Source organism: Helianthus annuus, chromosome 9 (genome assembly GCF_002127325.2).
Source record: "Helianthus annuus cultivar XRQ/B chromosome 9, HanXRQr2.0-SUNRISE, whole genome shotgun sequence".
NCBI classification, from domain to species: Eukaryota; Viridiplantae; Streptophyta; class Magnoliopsida; order Asterales; family Asteraceae; genus Helianthus; species Helianthus annuus.
The window spans coordinates 136,719,484-136,737,722 of record NC_035441.2 but is presented as its reverse complement, the minus strand read 5'-3'; the positions used below and the strand labels follow the sequence as shown (position 1 = coordinate 136,737,722).

At 34.5% G+C, this 18,239-nt stretch overlaps 2 long non-coding RNA genes across 14 annotated transcripts; one reads left to right on the top strand and one right to left on the bottom strand.

Annotated features, from left to right (window-relative positions):
- Positions 1-675: 675 nt before the first annotated feature.
- Positions 676-7,382, bottom strand: LOC110878824. Of its 13 annotated transcripts, none has more exons than XR_004867340.1 (14): positions 6,688-7,382; positions 5,416-6,305; positions 5,242-5,303; positions 5,092-5,172; positions 4,445-4,819; positions 4,132-4,337; positions 3,784-3,909; positions 3,570-3,677; positions 2,737-2,775; positions 2,165-2,395; positions 1,802-2,014; positions 1,649-1,710; positions 1,459-1,554; positions 676-1,125 (listed from the first exon to the last, which is right to left on the bottom strand). It is a non-coding gene; the product is annotated as an uncharacterized LOC110878824 (long non-coding RNA). The 13 variants fall into 13 exon arrangements; XR_004867339.1 differs by having other exon boundaries at positions 1,649-2,014; positions 4,445-4,514; positions 4,622-4,819; XR_004867344.1 differs by having other exon boundaries at positions 1,649-2,014; positions 4,445-4,514; positions 4,726-4,819.
- Positions 7,383-12,524: 5,142 nt separating this feature from the next.
- LOC118482123 lies at positions 12,525-13,839 on the top strand. The gene is made up of 2 exons (XR_004867337.1): positions 12,525-12,838; positions 13,475-13,839. It is a non-coding gene; the product is annotated as an uncharacterized LOC118482123 (long non-coding RNA).
- The last annotated feature ends 4,400 nt before the right edge of the window (positions 13,840-18,239 follow it).

Below are 18,239 nucleotides of genomic sequence, written 5' to 3'. Positions count from 1 at the left end.
GTTAACTTAAAATGACCCTTTTTTTTTTTTTTTTTTGGTTTATCATATATTTGAAAAGTTTGGTGGGAAAACGACTGATTGGGTTAAATAAACACACAAATATAACACTAAATTAGTGTGAGGTTTATTATATAACATTAAATTATTTTTTTTTGAACAGAATAACATTAAATTATTGTGAGAATAAAAAACAAAACCTTAATTGTTTAATACTTTTTTTTATCAATGATTCATTTTTTTTATAAGTCTTTAGTTCTTACTTACCAAATTACTAAATGTGTATGTTATTTACATAAAATTACATTAAACTAATTAATTCATACAATATTAGATTTTGAACGTTTACCTACACATGTGTCGTGTCGGTTATGTGTAGGTAATAAGAGCTACACATGACTTGTACATGTGTTGGTTTTATAAATAAATAAAACTAGGTTATCACCCGCGAACTTCGCGGGTAGGAAAATTTACTTTATATTAATCGAACTATGTTAGAAACTTGTTTTATAATTGTTTTGGATTGAAAGTTGTAGTCATTAAGGTTGCGAAGAAAGTTGTTTTATAATTGTTTTAAATTGAAAGTTGTAGTCATTAGGGTTGCATTAGGGTTGCGAGTAGAGTCAGAAACTTTGGGCAAGAACCAGAGGCAGAAACTTGTGTCACTGAATGACCCACGACACAAAAAAAACTTCTATTTATTATAACAGATTATTAGAACTTTATTAATGTTGTGTCCATTCTTTATCATAACAATTAACATGTACCAATACTAAAAAACTATCATGAATTCTCCAACGCTTTAACATCGCCACCGTCACCAACCTTTGAAGCACACAAACACGATATATTTTGATATGCACAATCACATTGGAGAGTATAGTTTTTGCTGTGTACAGTTTGATTATTACACTCGATTCCAAGATTGGTTATGTCGTAGACACGCTCCTCATTAATCAAGCGATTGTCTAAATCATCTTCTTCATCTGAATTATCATCAGCATCAACATCAATAACATGTTCTTCTAAGATGTCTTGAACATTCTTGAGAGGTCCTTCAGTAGGTAGTACGTTTTGAAAGCAATTTGCATTAAAAGCAGTCATAGGGAAGTAAGATTATTCCATCACCTGACATAAAAGCAAAGAGCCAAAACCCCAAAACACATCTTTAGCTACTTTTGTTCATCCATTTGTGAAAAAGAAACCACTTGCAATCTTCCTAACAATTACCCTCCAGTCTAAAAAGGACTTGCAGAAATAGTAATTTTGTGCTTGGGAACCTTGTTGTAAAATTGAAGCCCCGCAAAATAAGGCGGCAAAAAGTGGAAACAAAAAGGTATAGACTTCTCCAACATTAGTTACACTATGGACACATAAAAGAATTTAAAAAAAAAAAAGCAATATGATATGCTATCGTTTTAGTTATAAGATCATAAATTGTAGCAAACAACAATAAATTACCTGTTTTTGTCGGGTGTTGGATCCTTTATGAGGGATTCAGTTGCAACCACATGAATGAAATCATAAGTTCGAGGATAACTTGAGAAAGGTTCACACCTAGAGACATCACAAAATAATGATATAAAGTTGTGCAAATATTGAAAAACGAATATAATAGTTTTAAAGCAAAATCAAACTACAAGAAAATTACCAATCATGATAAACACCAATAAGCCCTATCATAAATGACACCCAAAGTTGAAGACTTGCGGTCTGCAAAAACATTCATCACCCACAACGGATCGGATGCTAAAGCAGCAGCAAAACGACCAAAAAACGCATTCATATCCATCACATTTCTTACCGCTGGAGTCCACAGTTTTAAGTTTAATGAATTCTTATATTGAAAAATCCTTCTTTCCCAATGGCGTGTGGCGGCATCAAACACGTCATTTCCGTTTTAATCAATGCGGTCCGTGATGGAGCTTGTTTTAGTCGTTCTGGCCACTTTGGAATCGCACCAACAGCAATTTCTCCGTCTGTGGATTGGCTCGCACATTTTTTCAGTTTCACATACCTGCCATCATTAACAATATAGTCTCAATGGGCCAAATTAAAAAAAAGTTTAGCTGCATCTACAATAAAAAATCTCAATTAAACTGGTTCAAATTCATCATTAGGCGGACTCAATTTTGGTTAGAGTCCTTAAAATCAGAGTTAAACACACCTTTATACATCATGCCAGTCCGTAATTTCAATTTTTGCTTCACTATATCCATCAGCCAATCGCCTCAATTCCATGGTAATGTACAACCCTTCAAATAATTGTTGAATTGGGCCTTCTAAAAGAGTTCCCTTTATTTTATCTTCAAATTTCTCACAAAGAATCCTATTGAGTTCTTGAACATCATGCTGCATAAAAGAATCATATGCAACCCAACCAAAAGTTCAAATCACCCTGCATTTCGTAATTATTCAAGAACATGAAAAATTCGTAATTATTCAAGAACATGAAAAAACTGAATCTTTAAATAGAAACTGAAGCAACCATTGTAGCAATGAACACTAAGAAATAATGATACCCAAAAGCAAAAAGGTAATACAAAAAAAATTAAGAATACCCACATGAAGATCTATGCTTCAAATCACCATGAATTTCATGATATTTCAAGAACATGATATACTGAATCTTTAAACTTTATCTTTAAAAAGAAACTAAAACATCCATTTTAGCTTCTAAGAAATAATAATAATACCCAAAAGCAAAAAAGAAAAAAAATATATTTATAAAATACCCACATGAAGTCTCTCCAGCTCTTAGGGGCGGACCGAATGCACCTGCACACATATATAATTACTAATTTGTATTACATAATATGGTAAAATACGTGTAAATATGAATACAAATATAATTGTTGCAAAGCACCGTTTTACAACTTTATTAAACCCATATCATCATCCGGATGGGAGAGACCCAACAAATACTTAGTGCTCAATCAATTGTAAGTCTTGAACATGCCACATCTTAGTAAATTATCGTAAAAATAAAGTATACATTCTCATAAGCATAAATATCGTATCACCAAAAAAAGCTTTAAATTTGAACACCTTAATGGTTCTCTTGGAAGTTTAAGCCAAGTAGAATGGTTCTCTTGGAAGTTTAAGTCAAATAAAATCAATTGTTCTTTTTGGATGTTAAAGCCAAGTAGAATGGTTCTCTTGGAAGTTTAAGTCAAATAAAATGCCCACTAATGTTTTATTGAGTATGTCGTGTTTTCCTCCGGTTCCCCACAACTATAACAGTTTGTTTTAGAAGTTAAAGACAAATAAAACTACTTTAATTGAGAATATTAACAAAATGACACAAATTGAAAGTTACCATGAGTCCAGGATTATGTCAAAAAACTGAGCTCAAAGACGAACAGGTCACCCGACCCCCCCCCCCCATGACGCATGCTTAAAAATGACACGTTTAAACCCACCGCTTTTGACATGTTACCCAATCCATATAGCACATCTATCTCATTATATAGGTAATTCTTTTTATGGTACCAAGATGCAAAACAAAATTCTATTGTAATAAGCTTCCTATGAAAACTATCCAAAGTTTAAAGTTTTCTGTAGAACAATACCTCCAACATCCTTTCCCAGTCAAGTGGCATGGGTCTGGCCCCTAACCAATTTCCAAATTGTGTGCCATATGCAAGTATGTAGGTCATTTAATCTATAATTCAATAGGCCTGCAAGTTAAAGCATGGGCATATAGCCATACCACACAAAAAACAGATATTAAGCCATAAACTAAAGATGCTATGACTTTGGTAGGTAGAGAGAGTGTATGCTCACCGAGATTCTGAAACCCCTACTGATATAAGCTAAAAAATGCTCTCTCTTCTTTTTACTGTACGTCCAAGCAGAATCAACTCATACATACTCTATAATAAGCGGACCCGTCTTATGCAAATGAATACCCTGCAAAAAGCACCTTATAAAACTACCCACATGTACTTAACAGAATAATGGATTGAAATGGTTATAAAAGTGAAACCACAGGGATTGAAATCATAATTTTTAAACTAATGGACTGAAATAGTGATTTTTGACACAGGGACAAAAACAGTAATTAACTCAAAAAATCAAATATAAAACAAAAACTATAAACTAAATATATATTAAATTAATGATATAGTTTACCTTAAGAAAAGCTCCACTAACTAAGAAAGGACATCGGTCAACTCATTTAAGGCTGAATGGGTGTTTCGGATAGAAATACCCTTTCAAATTTCAATTGAAGGGATTTGTGACTCAAGTTGTTGAATGCCTATTAGTAGACCATGGCCATGAGCAGCAGCCGCCATCACTTCTTCATTCAAGTCATGGAAAAAATTTATCCAACAAACCTTCAAAAATAAATACACAATATTGTTAGACATGTAGCAATATTCAATAAAACACTAATCAAAATGCAATTTCAATTTCCAAATACACAATATCATAATTACGACACCTTATCAAAAGTAAACACCCTATCAGTTTACTTCTCAGCAATGCTCTAACAAACTGCAACCTCACTCCACCTGGGCCACATTGTTCATCAACTCGTCGTTACTAAACGGTCTCGCTAATAAATAATTGTGAAGACTGAATAAACAATCAAGGTAAAATGACTGGATAATGGCATTACCAAATTTATAGTAGTCTGAATTTGGTTTTTGAGCATCAAATAAATTTATTATTTAATTCGCTTATATAACTGTTGTGGTTCAGCTAAAGAAAAGTTAACATCACCGTTCTATCCCAAGAGTGTCGGAATCTTAATTTACCACCTCAATTAGCACATTATATGGCATGCCATGTAACCAATACTTCCTTCAAGTGTCATCTGCATAATATTGCATAGTATCAGTATACTCCTGGTTGATATTTAGGTAATTTTATCATAATTTAATGAACTAAAAAAAATAATACAATCAAGAGGTGGCAATTTTGTCTCTAATGGGTTAGAAAAAATGGTAATTGATGCATTTGGAAAGAAAACGGGTCTAACAGTTTAAATGAATCAAAAGTTAACTCCGAAGTGTAGCTCATTAGGCCTTCTTAATCCTTGTTCTGGTTGTGCAAAAAGAATCATGAACAAAAGCTGCAACTTATTACCAGTTTTATAAATCCACTTGATGACATGTCATTTTTGGATCTCAAACGTGATATGTACGAAAGACGCGCCGAACCACTGAGCTGCACTAAATAGTTTTGATAACATATTTAACAATCAGACACGCCAAAAATTTATAGAAAATAAAATACCTGGTCTATCCTTTACCACCCCCAAATAGCCTATTGTGGCAGCAACTCGTTTGTTTTGGAACCTGCAAAATTATATAATAATGATTAAATATCTGCAAAGAAATTCATTGTTGAGGATAAGTGTGAAATTACTTAACCACCCCTACTTTAAAATAATGAGGAAAGCTTATTTACCTGTCCAAGTTGTCATCTTTGTTTAAAAAGGCGCAAGGTACTTCGTGGCTTTTAGGTCCAAAACGCCGAGGCGCGGGCTTCACATATGTAAGGCATTGCTTTATGTACAACCAAAAAATAAGATTTATATACAACCAAATGATGCATTTGTCTCATCTGGTTGTTTTTTACTTATCACAACATGTTTGACCATTTTTAACTCAGTTGTATCAAGGCCATGGGACGCTTTTCTGATCACCTCATGCCTCAAGTGCACCTTTTTAAACCAATGTTAACATATAGGAATTTAGTGAGATTATGTGTGCAACTATTTACACACACACAAACACATGCATACTGAATTTTTGAATAGTTGTAAAATTAAGTAACAATGAGCTAATAGGTGACAAATTTACTAACAAACAAAGTCAAACGGGTTGTGTTTTATCTCAAACATATTAAATGGGCCAATTAAAAAAAATAGCTAAAAACTTGATTCATTACCACCTGTTCCTTGAGACCCTACTATTGTTCCTTTAGAACCAAGCCTCTTCAAGCAATTCCACAAGCTAAATGGAGGACATGACTATTATAGTTCATCAGATGATAAAACTACCCATATACATATTCATCATATATTTGTGGGTTGCTTAAGCTTATGTTGACTCTTCTTCCATCCTGTTAAGAAGCTTTATTGAGGTGCTTGGTTGCCATAATCCGCAGTGTTCTCATCAATGTCCCACCGACATGCATATTAAATCAAATCATAGATGTGGTGATTTTGAAAAGAAGCTCGGTATCCCAGTTTCATGTGGATAGAGTACCATCAGTTCCTGCCTCTTGCCACTCAGCTAGGTTATCACCCGTAAATTTTTTTTTTGTTGTTTAGCCACTCGTTGATACTTTCGTATCTGCAAAAAAAGGAATTTTATGGCAAACTGAGACCTCCAAAATAAATTTGTTCAACTTGAGAACTACGAACAATTTGGGCAGCTATTTAATATGTTTTTTAGCATTAGAACTTGAAAAAAAAGCCTCATTTACCGATCACTATGTAGCAAGACAATGAACCAAAGCTAAATTACATATAATGTTTTGCTGAGCCAATGGTTCCGAATTCAGTAGTTTAGGAGCCAAATATTATCTAATGTAGAATATATCACAGCATTATAAAGCAAAACATCCCAAACCCTAAATAATCAATGGATGCAATCCAAGGCAAAAATCAATTTCTTTGACTGTTTTAAATGAAGAAACCCAAAAAAAATGATTTTTGTTTTGCGTGATGTTTACCTTCAGATCTGGAAATTTTGAGCCCTAATCATTACCACGATCATCAAGATCGTCTAGATTATAGATACACACACCTGGAAATTGGAATGCATCCATCATTTAGGTCAAACATTAAAATATTAAGAGCATACTAAAGAAATCAAATCAATCATAGCAGCTCAAAGGAATACGTACCGAAAAAAATACACACATGCTTTGGTCGGATGTTAATCAGAATATATTAGCACGGTGACAGTCGTCGTTGATGATTTTAGTGTAAAAACCATAAAATCAATTCCTTAATATGATAAAGTATCAACGATTTAACTGATGTATAAAATACCCTAATAAATCAAAATGCAAAGAAAACCTCAAATCTTAAAACCCTAAAATCTACGGAAAGAAAACCTCAAATCTGAAAACCATAAAATCCACGGAAATTGACCTTCCTATTAGACAGTTGAGAAGACGAAGAATGACGGAGCAAATTAATTGCAATCTGAATCATAAGTTTGTGTAACATACCTATGATGAACCCCCTTCGAATTGAAAGAAGATTCTGAATTAGGAAGATTGTTCATACCTGATGTTGAATCGTTGGAATGGCGAATTGAAAGAAGATTCTGAATTAGGAAGATTGTTCATACCTGATGTTGAATCGTTGGAATGGCTTGAACCAGAATGGAGGATGGAGATGAGAGAAAATACAGATGAGAAGGTTGCGTCTAGGGTTTTGAAAAATAATATATGAGGTCCATTTTAGGGCATGGATGATCCAAATCAAACTCATCCGACCCGGAGGTCATTCGGATGCCGCTTATTTTTACTTGGAATCGTGTTTGTAGAACCAAAATGTTTTCCCTCCTAAACTAAATTGCCACATCAGCCAAGATGGCCAAATACAAATGACACCTAGCCCAAATCCATCTCATTTATATATATATATAGATTTGTTATATTGAATTCAGGAGAGACGAAAATTGTGCATGCACGTAGTATTGCTGCTTAGACATAATAATAGGAGTTTAAAATAGAGTGAGATAAGCAGTCACATAATTGGCGTATGTATCACATATCTCTTTTTTTTTTTTTTTTTTTCTGTAAACACTGTTATAGGCTTGTAATGAACTGAACAAACATGACGTGTTTCATATTTGTTTATTAACTTTAACCCAAATAAACGAACAAATACAAAACAATTAAACAAACGGATTTTCTTTAAGAAAATGAACTTGTTCGTTTATGTTCTTTTGTTTATATTGTAAATGAATTGTTCAAAATCATAAATAAACACAACAAATATAAACGAAACCAAATGATTCCAAACACACATAAACATGTTATGACTTATGGATTCCGAAGTGAAAATCATTTTTTCTTCTAAAATTGGGCTTATCATGGTTTAAACAAACCACCACCGATGCATAGCATTTACATTGTGTATTTGATGAGTAGGATGAGATGGATGATGATTTGGAAAAGAGAGAGAGAGAGAGAGAGAGAGAGAGAGAGAGAGAGAGAGAGAGCAAAATGTTTGTGGCTAACTGCTATCACTTAAAGAGAGAGAAATGAAATTGTGAGTCAATAGGTAGGTAATTCATGAAGAAATAGAAAGAGAAAATAAAATATATTATACGGTGATGTGGTAAAAATTCTTCTAAGATCACCCACAGTGGGAGGTTTTTTGGCGTTTTTTCAAAAAAAAAAAAAATGCCCCCCGCCCAGCACCCGCCCCCTGGGCGTTTTTTTTTTCAAAAAAATGCACATGGCGTGCTTTAAAAAACGCTCGTTGCTGCCCTTTTTCAAAATCCGACCGTTTTCAAACGGTCAAAAACTTAATTTTTTTTTTATTTTATTCCACTTTTTTACCTATATAAACAACCCACACTTTTCACATATTTTTTATAAACTTTCCCTACTACCTTCTATACTTCTCCATATTTTTATAAAAACTTTCCTTACTCTTTTGTTTATTACATGATGAATCCCTTCCAACCCCCTTTCGGTATTCCGTCGAGACCCGTTAACCCCAATACATATCGCCCGAACACCACCCAACAGCAACCAAACTTCAACTTTCTAGACATTAATCCGAATGCATTTGCGTACGCACAAATACGAGGCATGGGCGGTTCGCAACCGTTCTTTCAAGGTTCACAAGCCTTTGCATCCATGGGCGGTTCGCAATCGTCTACCCAAGAAACCGAACTCGAGATAAAAACGATACCGGAGACACAACCCGAGCCCGTTGCCGAGGGATCTAAACGTGATAACGGTCTCACAAAAAAAAAGGATCCAACCGCTCCTCGTCGAAAGGGAACGTACCTAGCTTGGACAAAAGACAAGGAATACGCGTTAGCACGGGTGTGACTCGACATATCGGAGGACCCCGAAGTTGGTAAGCGTTTTAAAAAGTATATTAGTTTTACTTTTTTAAATGATTCGGTCCACTTTGCACATATATTTATTTTTATTTTTTAAGAATATAACATTATATTTTTTTGTAGCAAACTATCAAACTTCACCAATTTTTTTGGCAAAAATTTCGTGAAACCTTTTTTAAAGCGATGGGTAAAGATGAATATCGGGACAAAGATTCTATATCTAGCAAATTGATCGATATAAACAAAAAATGTCATCAGTTTCAAGAAGTCTTCCAACGCACGAGGGACAACTGGGGAAGCGGACAAAATGATGTGAATATTTTAACAAGAGCGTTGGAAGAGTACAATCTAACGAGAGGCGGTTTCACATACTTGAGATATTGGGAGCTTTTACGAGGAAGTCTCAAATGGTCTAACGTATCAACGATGACGTCTAGCAGTAAACATAAAGCAAAGCGGTCCAAAACTTCATCGTCAGTTGACCCGAACACACCCACTTCCGATGCTCGTAACGTCGAATTAAATATTAATTTGGAGGACGACGAGTATTGGAGTTGGAACGACCGCCCTGTAGAAGAAGTGGGAAAAATATGGGAAAAAGGCGGAGTCCTCTTCGGCTAATCCCGACATAATGAAGGAAGATTCGAAAAGATGAACCGACACTTACAAGACATTCGAGATCTCGGTCATAGGCGTTTAGAGAGTATGCAAAAAAGAAACGCTGAAAATAAAAAAATTGTCGCGATACAATAATCGAGGCAAATGAAGAAAGAAATAGAATTTTTGTCTAAACCCATCGACCATCTCGTAGGCGACGCGTTGATCCTAGCGCAAATGCGTCAGCAACAAATGCGTGAAAAATACAGAATTTATTAGTTTTTTTTTATTTGGCAATGTATTTTTTTATTTCTTTTTTGCGGTTTTTTATTTTTTTTAGCATTGTAATTTTGTTTTATTTAATGAAATTTTATTAGTTTTAATTTAAAAAAAATTAATAATTGGGTAATCATTGATGGGGCATTATTGGGCATTATCCCACTACATCCATTTATGAAAAAAAACCCATAATGCCCCTTTGCTGACTGGACTACACATATCGCAAAACACCCAAGAGTTCGGGCATTATTTGAATCTTCCACTACACATGGTCTAAGAATTTGTATGTAGCATTGGGTTTGATCTTGTATACAACTTACAATAACATTAGTATTAGTAATAAATAAATTTGAAAGATTATTTAATGAACATAAACATTAATGAACATAAACAAAAAAATATTCACACACGTGACATGCGAACAAAATTTTAATTTTACTTATTTGTTTATTAACAAACGAACTTGCAGCTGCACGATTCCCAAACGATTAACGTAAAGTTCGATTCATGCACACACCTAACTCCTAACTCGAGAGTAAATTATCGTATTCTACATGTATTTTACAAATTATTATTATTAGTATATATTAATAAACAAACTGAAATAAATAGTGATTTTAATATTATAATATATCGTTTTTTAATACTTTTATTATTTTAATATTATAATAATAGTTATTTTCTTTTACTTTTTAACTTTAATTCTTTTTTTAATATAAAGGGTTGAGATAAGCTTGGTGTCAACCAATATCGAACCAGTACTGTTATCAAAAATACCGGGACGGTCCTGTTCGGTTTCAGTACATGAAGGTAAAAACCAACACTAATACAGAAAACGCCAAAAGTTAGTGCCGAATTGATATTGGAAACCTTTTGGTTCGGGAAATTCAGTGCTGCTACCCGGTACAATTTGCTTATCCCTGATCACGGTTACCGTACGAACGACGGTATCGTACAACTTTTTTTGTTGATTTTCTTCAACTTTTAATTTTTCTTTTAGTTTCAAGGGTAGGGATGAGCTCGGTGCCAACCAATACAGAATCGATACTGATACCGAAAATACCGGTTACGGTACCGGTATATGAAGGTAAAAAACGGTAGTGAACCGGTACCAGGAACGCCAAAAGTCGGTACCGAATTGGTACTTAAGATCTTTTGGTTCGGCAAATTTGGTACCGGTACCCAGAACTTTGCTCATCTCTGATCACGGGTTTCATACGAACAACATCGTTACCATACAACTTTTTTTGTTAATTTTCTTTCGGTTATCTTTTAGTATTTTTTTTCTACATTTTCTTTTTATTCTTCTCAGCAGTTCCGTTCGCAACACGTTCGTAGTGATTTCAAAACACATGTAAACACAGACTAAATAACAAAAGAAATTCGCCGCAACACGACGAACTTTTCTAAACCTAGTTTACATAAAAACATTATCACTCCTTTTCTCCCTAAACCCAATCTCAAAGAACATCAAGTCGCCCCAAAAGGGTACACGTCAGTACACGTGTGTTCATCCGAAAATGAAGGTGATAACGAACATAACATTGTCAGCGAATAGAAGATGTGGTACCATTGAGCCTGCTTGAGGAGTTTGTAAACCATGGAATATACCTAGATAGCATGCCGATTTCGTGGCTACGTGAAGTGCTTCCATCGCCAAAATAAAGAGAAGAATAGAAAGTGGGTTTCCTTGTTGGACTCCTCCATAGACATTGAATTCCGAGGTTGGTGAGCCAATTAGTAGAATGTACGTACGAGTAGATGAAAGAATGCCTCTAATCAGTTTTCTCCAAGTGCGGGAAATTTGAGCCATTATGGAATCCAAAAACTCTCAATTAACTAACTGAGTCAAAGGCTTTTTTGAAGTCAATTTTGAAAAGCATAAACCTTGTCTTGGGTATTTTTGAGCAAGAGACCACTTCATTGATTACTAACAGTCCATCCATGATACTTCGGCCTTCAATATAAGCAATTTGAACCTCACTAACAACCGACCGACCGTTTTAAGTAGATTGGCGAGTACCTTCGAAATGGTTTTGGTAATATATCCGATGAGGCTAATGGGTTGAAATTCTTTGATGTTTTGTGGATTCGGCGACTTGGGGATTAGTGTCGTGAAGCTAGGGTTGCACCTCCTATTTATTCTTCCATGAACATAGAAATACTCATCACTTTATCACAGTCGGCTTTGTGAATATTCCAAAAATGCTTTAGGAATTTGAACGATAATCCATTCGGGTCCGGTGCCTTTTCATTACCACAATCCCAAATGGTTGTTTTTATTTCCTCTTTTAAAAATCTGGAGACTAGGAAGGCCATTTGAGAAGACGTCAGGTTTTTAAAGCCATTATTAACAAAATTCGACCTACACCCGTCCTGTTCTTCAAATGTTTTTTGGAAGTAGCCTTTTATTTCATTTTTCAGGAGGCCCGGTTGTGAAACCCATATGTCATCAAAATTAACGCGTTGATTCGGTTGGTCTTGATATGGTTATTGATAATGCCATGGAAGAATGAGGAGTTTTCATCTCCTTCTACGACCCACTTTCCCACCTTTTATTGGAGGTCACTAAGGGGCTGTTTGTTTTTTTCAAGAAGAGCTTCCTGACCTCTCATGTCTACGCCGCGCAGACCTTTGGGTTTGAAGACTGTTTGTTTCTCGAAGACCTTTCATTAAAAAAGGTCTGCACGTCCTCTTATTGGGGCAGATGTGGACTCATGTCTTGAAACATCTTCTCATTCTTTCTTTTTGCCCAACACAATCACCCCCAAAAAAAACCCTAGCTCCTTCTCTGTCTCCTCCCTTCTCCCCTCCATACAGCCACCGCTCCCCTCCTCCTTCGTCCACGCGCCGCCGAAATCCTTCCGTCGCTGCCTTCCTCCTCCCCTGTCACGCCGCTGCCGCTTATTCGGGTATGTTTGTTTATTGTGTTTCAGTTGTTGCGAGTTATGCTTGTTTGCTTTCTGATTTCCCTGAGTTATTATGAAATGTTGATGCACAAAAGGGAGTGTAAGTAGTAGACAAAAGGGAGTGTTTGGTCAGTTTATATAAGATTCGTACATTTGATCATTAAAATTTGTCTGAGTGTTGTTTTTAGTAGACAAAAGGGAGTGTTTGGTGATGTTACAGTAGAGTTTTTAACTTTTTAAACCACTTTATCTTGTTTTCCATTTCAAAGAAATATCATTTCAAAAAAGATGCAAAAAAGATAAGGTAGAAAAGGAATGCCAAAGTTGAATCACTCACTGTAAGCACTGAACGAGTTCCAATTATTTAATTTCATAATTGCAATTGTTTCTGCTTTATGGGTTTAATTTAAATTCTGATTTATGATTAGTCTGTGTGAAAGTAACAATCAGATTTAGATTTGTTTTTTAACTTTTTTTTTTTTGTTGAATTTAATGAAATGTAAGTTGAATTGTGTTTAGTTTGAGATCTTTGTGTGTTGCTAAATTGTAAGTGATGATTTGATGTTGATTTTGTGGTTTGGTGTGATCAGATTGTTTAAGATCGAGTGTTGTGTATGAATTGGAAGTTGTGTTTTGTAGTTTTGTTTAGAATTTCGTGACTTGATTCGGCGAATCGGAGTCATCGGGTTGCTAAATTGGTCGTGTTCGCGGGTTGGCGGGTTCAAAAGTTTTGTCATACGATCAACCCAATGTGTCGTTGCATAATAGGCAAGTGCACGTTGATGCTGATGAAGACGAGGTTGAAGCACAAGGTACGACGTCAGGTCGGGAATATATGACTCAGTTACGAGATGAGATCGCTGAGCAGTTAATGCAAAGTATGGAATAAATGATTTAAAAAAATGTTATTGTCTTTTCATGAATATTATTTCAGTATTGTATAACTATTATTTATGTTTGAATGTTGAAAAACTCTTTTAAGTTAAATAAAATCAGTTTATTTATATTTCTGTTTATTTTAGCAGCTTGCAGAAGTTAAAAAACAAACAGTCTTCTTCTTTCAGATTGCAGAGGTTTGGTCAACCTCTTCAGCTACAGATGTCTGCAGATGTGGTCCGCAGACTGCAGATGTTTACCTCTGAAAAAACAAACAACACCGAAGAATCATATCATCTATTTCCTTTAACTTTTTCAGCCCCATGTCCCGTTCACGAATTTCCTCATCTGTTAAGGCAATAGTTTTTGCCTTTGGATCTAGTTTTTCAATTCTTGATTGAAGTACCCCGATTAGTTGTGCCTCTCGCCAAGCTTTGATGGCCTTTTTATTGATTTGAGTCATGCAACTAGCAACTTGTCTAGAGGTTCGAATTGAATAACAACCTCATTCACCTATTTTACAATGTCCCCATGCCTGCTAATTTAAGCCATAAGTTAAATAATTTGAACGGGGGAGCCCCGAAGTTAATTTTCAGATAATATATAGCAGCATCATCGTAGTTGTAGCTTTTACTTCCGCAACTACAACAACCTAAAAATCAGTTTTTGAAGATAGCGAACTGACGTGAACTATTGGGTTTTTGTGTAGGGTTTTTTTAGTATTTGTGTAGGGATTTTTTTATTTTAGTATGGAAAATGACCAAGATACACATCACATGACAAACACACAAGTTAGACTTAACAAAGGAGGTGGATGTTGTTAGAGGCTTGGATAAAAATGTAACAATTGATAAAACTTTTGGAGGTAAATCCATGTTTTAAATCTTTTGGAGGAAAATGGATGTTTTTGTCAAACCTCAAGGAGCAAAATTGAATTTTACTCAAAAGGTTATCTTAAGTTATTAACCCTTAAATTAGGTATGGAGTTAAGGAAATAGGGATTATAATCAATAAGGGTTAGGATATACTAGGAAATTTATTTGGGTAGAAAGGATAGAAAGTAGTATTGACCATCAATTGAGTAATTAAGGGCTTGGATTAAATTGATAGAATTGAACAAAAACTAAGGGTGTAAGGGGTGCATGCCTCATGAGTTTGGGGGAAATTTTCACCCACCCAATCATAATATGCCATATCATTTCCCCTCTTGCCTAAAAACATAGGGAGTGGTTTCCCCCGAACCATTTAAAAAAAAACAAAACATGATTGGTTGAGAAGATACTGGGCCCCACCACATACCCCTCTTCCTCAAGTCCCCGCAAGTGGTGAACTCTCCCCGCTTACCTCCATACCCGCGCGACAAACTAACAGGGCGACGGTGTTCCCCGAGCGGCAAAGGGGTTTGCCGCACCTCTTGCCGTTTCCACCCCGTACACCCTAAGAGGCGCGTGAGATTCTCAAGGGTATTCTAGTCCATCCAAGTTAATAGTTTCTCATTCCCCCTCATTTTTAGAACGTTAATAACTTTTTCATACGACTTATTCTTTTATAAAAATTGCACCATAAAAACGAGCGTTTTTTATCTTTAAAATGAGCACACTATTGCTATACTTTTGAAAAAAAAAGTTTTCAGTAACCCAGATGCGTAAAACGCAATGGACAAAAAACACAAAAAATGATTTTTTTTTTCTAAAACGCAATTGACTAAAAACACGAAAGAAATGTTATTTCTAAAACACAATGAACTAAAAACACAAAAGAAAGTGTTCTTTCTAAAACGCAATGGATCAAAAACATAAAACAAATTGTTCTTTCTAAAACGCAATAGACTAAAAATACAAAATGAAAGTGTTTATTCTAAAACACAATTGACTAAAAACATCAAAGAAAATGTCTTTTCTAAAACGCAATTGACTAAAAACATAAAAAATAGTGTTTTTTTTTCTAAAACGCAATGGACAAAAAGCTCATAGAAAATGTATTTTTTATTCTTTTGTAAAACGCAATGGACAAAAAAATGTGTTTTTTCAATATTTTGTAAAGCGCAATGCACAAAAAACACACAAAAAATGTGTTTTTCATTCTTTTGAAAAAAAAAAAACGCAATAGAAAAAAATGTTGCTTTTCATTTTTTTTGTAAAACGAACTGTTTTGTAATTTTATTAGAGACATTTTGTCAAACACCTGGTGTACAACTTTTTACCACTCATTTTTTAATAAAATTGGAACAAATAATGTTGGCTAAATGCAAGAATACATCAAGAGAAGATTAGAATCATAGACATTTGAGAAAAGAAGTACTTATTTCAATCCATCTCTCAATTTCCATTGCATTATGTTAAATTGAAAAAAATAAGAAATTGCATAAAAATAAACCGGGTTTCTTCAAAGAAATTGAATAACACGTTGATTGAGTGTTTAAACCATTCATTGATGAAGAAAATCGAACTATGATGTAGTAATTCTAGATAGAGAAAGTGAAAAAAAAGTTGAAGTTGGTGTATTTTGAAAATGGTGGGTTTTGAAGATGCAAAGAAAGATAAATAGAATAGAAGAAAGGAGATAGACTAAAATCTCCCTGCTTATGTTTTTTGTTATTTGCATGTGTCCTCTTATTATTGATTCGTACATTTCCTACATAAACAAACTTCCTATTTGATGTTTTGCCTAGATCAATAAAGCAAAATGTAAAGGAATTTAATTATTCGATAAACGATATGGATTGCAACAAAAAGATTTCAAAGTCAATCTTATACTCATTATGTAAGACCATAATATTAATGTATTGTACTAAAAAAGAAAAAAAATGTCTTCTTTAGTTTATACTTTATAGTGGACTATGGTTTAATAATAAGATAAACAAAACTGATTAACCATATTTTATTAACATGTACACATATGAATGAGATTACTTTTAGGTTTTCTCTTTCTTAAGTTTACAAGTACGGTATTTATGCAGGACTGATAAACAAATTATAGATATAATTTATATAAGGCACTCTTTGTTTAACTCTTAATGGTTCAGAACTTTTACTAGTTCATCATTTAGTGGTTTAGACTGTTTGTTTCGCGAGCAGATGTCTGAATGGTTCAGATATTGCCTCCGAATGGTTAAGCATTATACTGAGTCTGAATGGTTAAGACCTATAATTTGAATTGGTCAAATATTTGTCTCTGAACGGTTAAACGTTATACTAGCTCTTAATGGTTCAGACTAGTGGTGTTCAAAACTATCCGTATCCAAAAATCTGATACGAAAAATCTGAATTTTCGGATTCGGATAGTGATTTTAAAAATTTTTGGATATTTCAGATACCCGAAATATCCGAAAATTTAATTTTTATTTTTTTCCGGATATCCGAAAATATCTGAAATGCCCGAAAAATACCCGAAAAAATTATGAAAAATCGAAAAAATATCCGAAAATTTATATCCGCATAGCCGAAGTATCCGGTTCCGAATATTATAAAATAAAAAAAAATAAAAAATAAATAAAAATTGATATTCGGATATCCAATTCACTATCCAATCGGATATCTGAAATTTCGGATATGGATTCGGATAGTGACATCTGGTATCCAAAAATTTCGGATATCTGAATTTTCAGATATCCGCTTTTGAACACCCCTAGTTTAGACCTCTTATTGATTCAACACTTAATGGTTCAGAACTCTTACTGGTTCAGCAGTTAACCATTCAGAAGTTACCAAACAACCCCTAAGTTTAAATGTGATAAATACTCAATTGATTAATATTTACTGTTATTACATCCGTGACGATTCAAGTGAATCCTATGAAGTAAGTGTCTGTCTATTCAATTGAGAGGAATCATTGCATTACATCCTCGTTGAAAAACAGAATCACATTCCTTTCCCTTCAATTTCCAGAACAGCCACCAGCAGTACCAGTTTGTTACCAGTGCGATTGCCGTGAGCCTGAGGAAATTTTAATAAGCTGTCACAGTTGTCAAATTCGTTGTGTGCATTCATATTGTTGAGACAACAACAGATAATGGCATCTTCCATGGAGTCACAGATCTGACAATAGGGCCCACGGATCTTATGCCCACCCGAGACCGACTTCTGGATTACACGTTCTCTAAAATCGATTTGGGTCACGTGTTGAATGATAATATTAAAAACCGACAATCTTTCACCAAGAAGGATAACGCAAACAAGTTCTTCACAATTTATGCAAATGACGATTTGCAGAAGAAATCGCAGGCTGATACATAAAAATTCATATAATGAGTTATCGTCTTCAGAATCTGACGAAGGTTACAAACACTCAGAAAATCACCAAAATGATTGAAATTTGCGAGCCTTCAAATTATTTTGGGAAACATGAAAGAAGACCACCAGCAGTACCACTTTGTTACCAGTGCGGTTGCCGTGAGCCTGGGTAACTTTTAATAAGCAGTCACAGTTGTCAAATTCGTTGCGTGCATTCATATTGTTTGAACAGTCACACCCTAGCAATTTACATCCACTAACCGTACTATTATTACATCCGAGACGTTTCAAGTGAG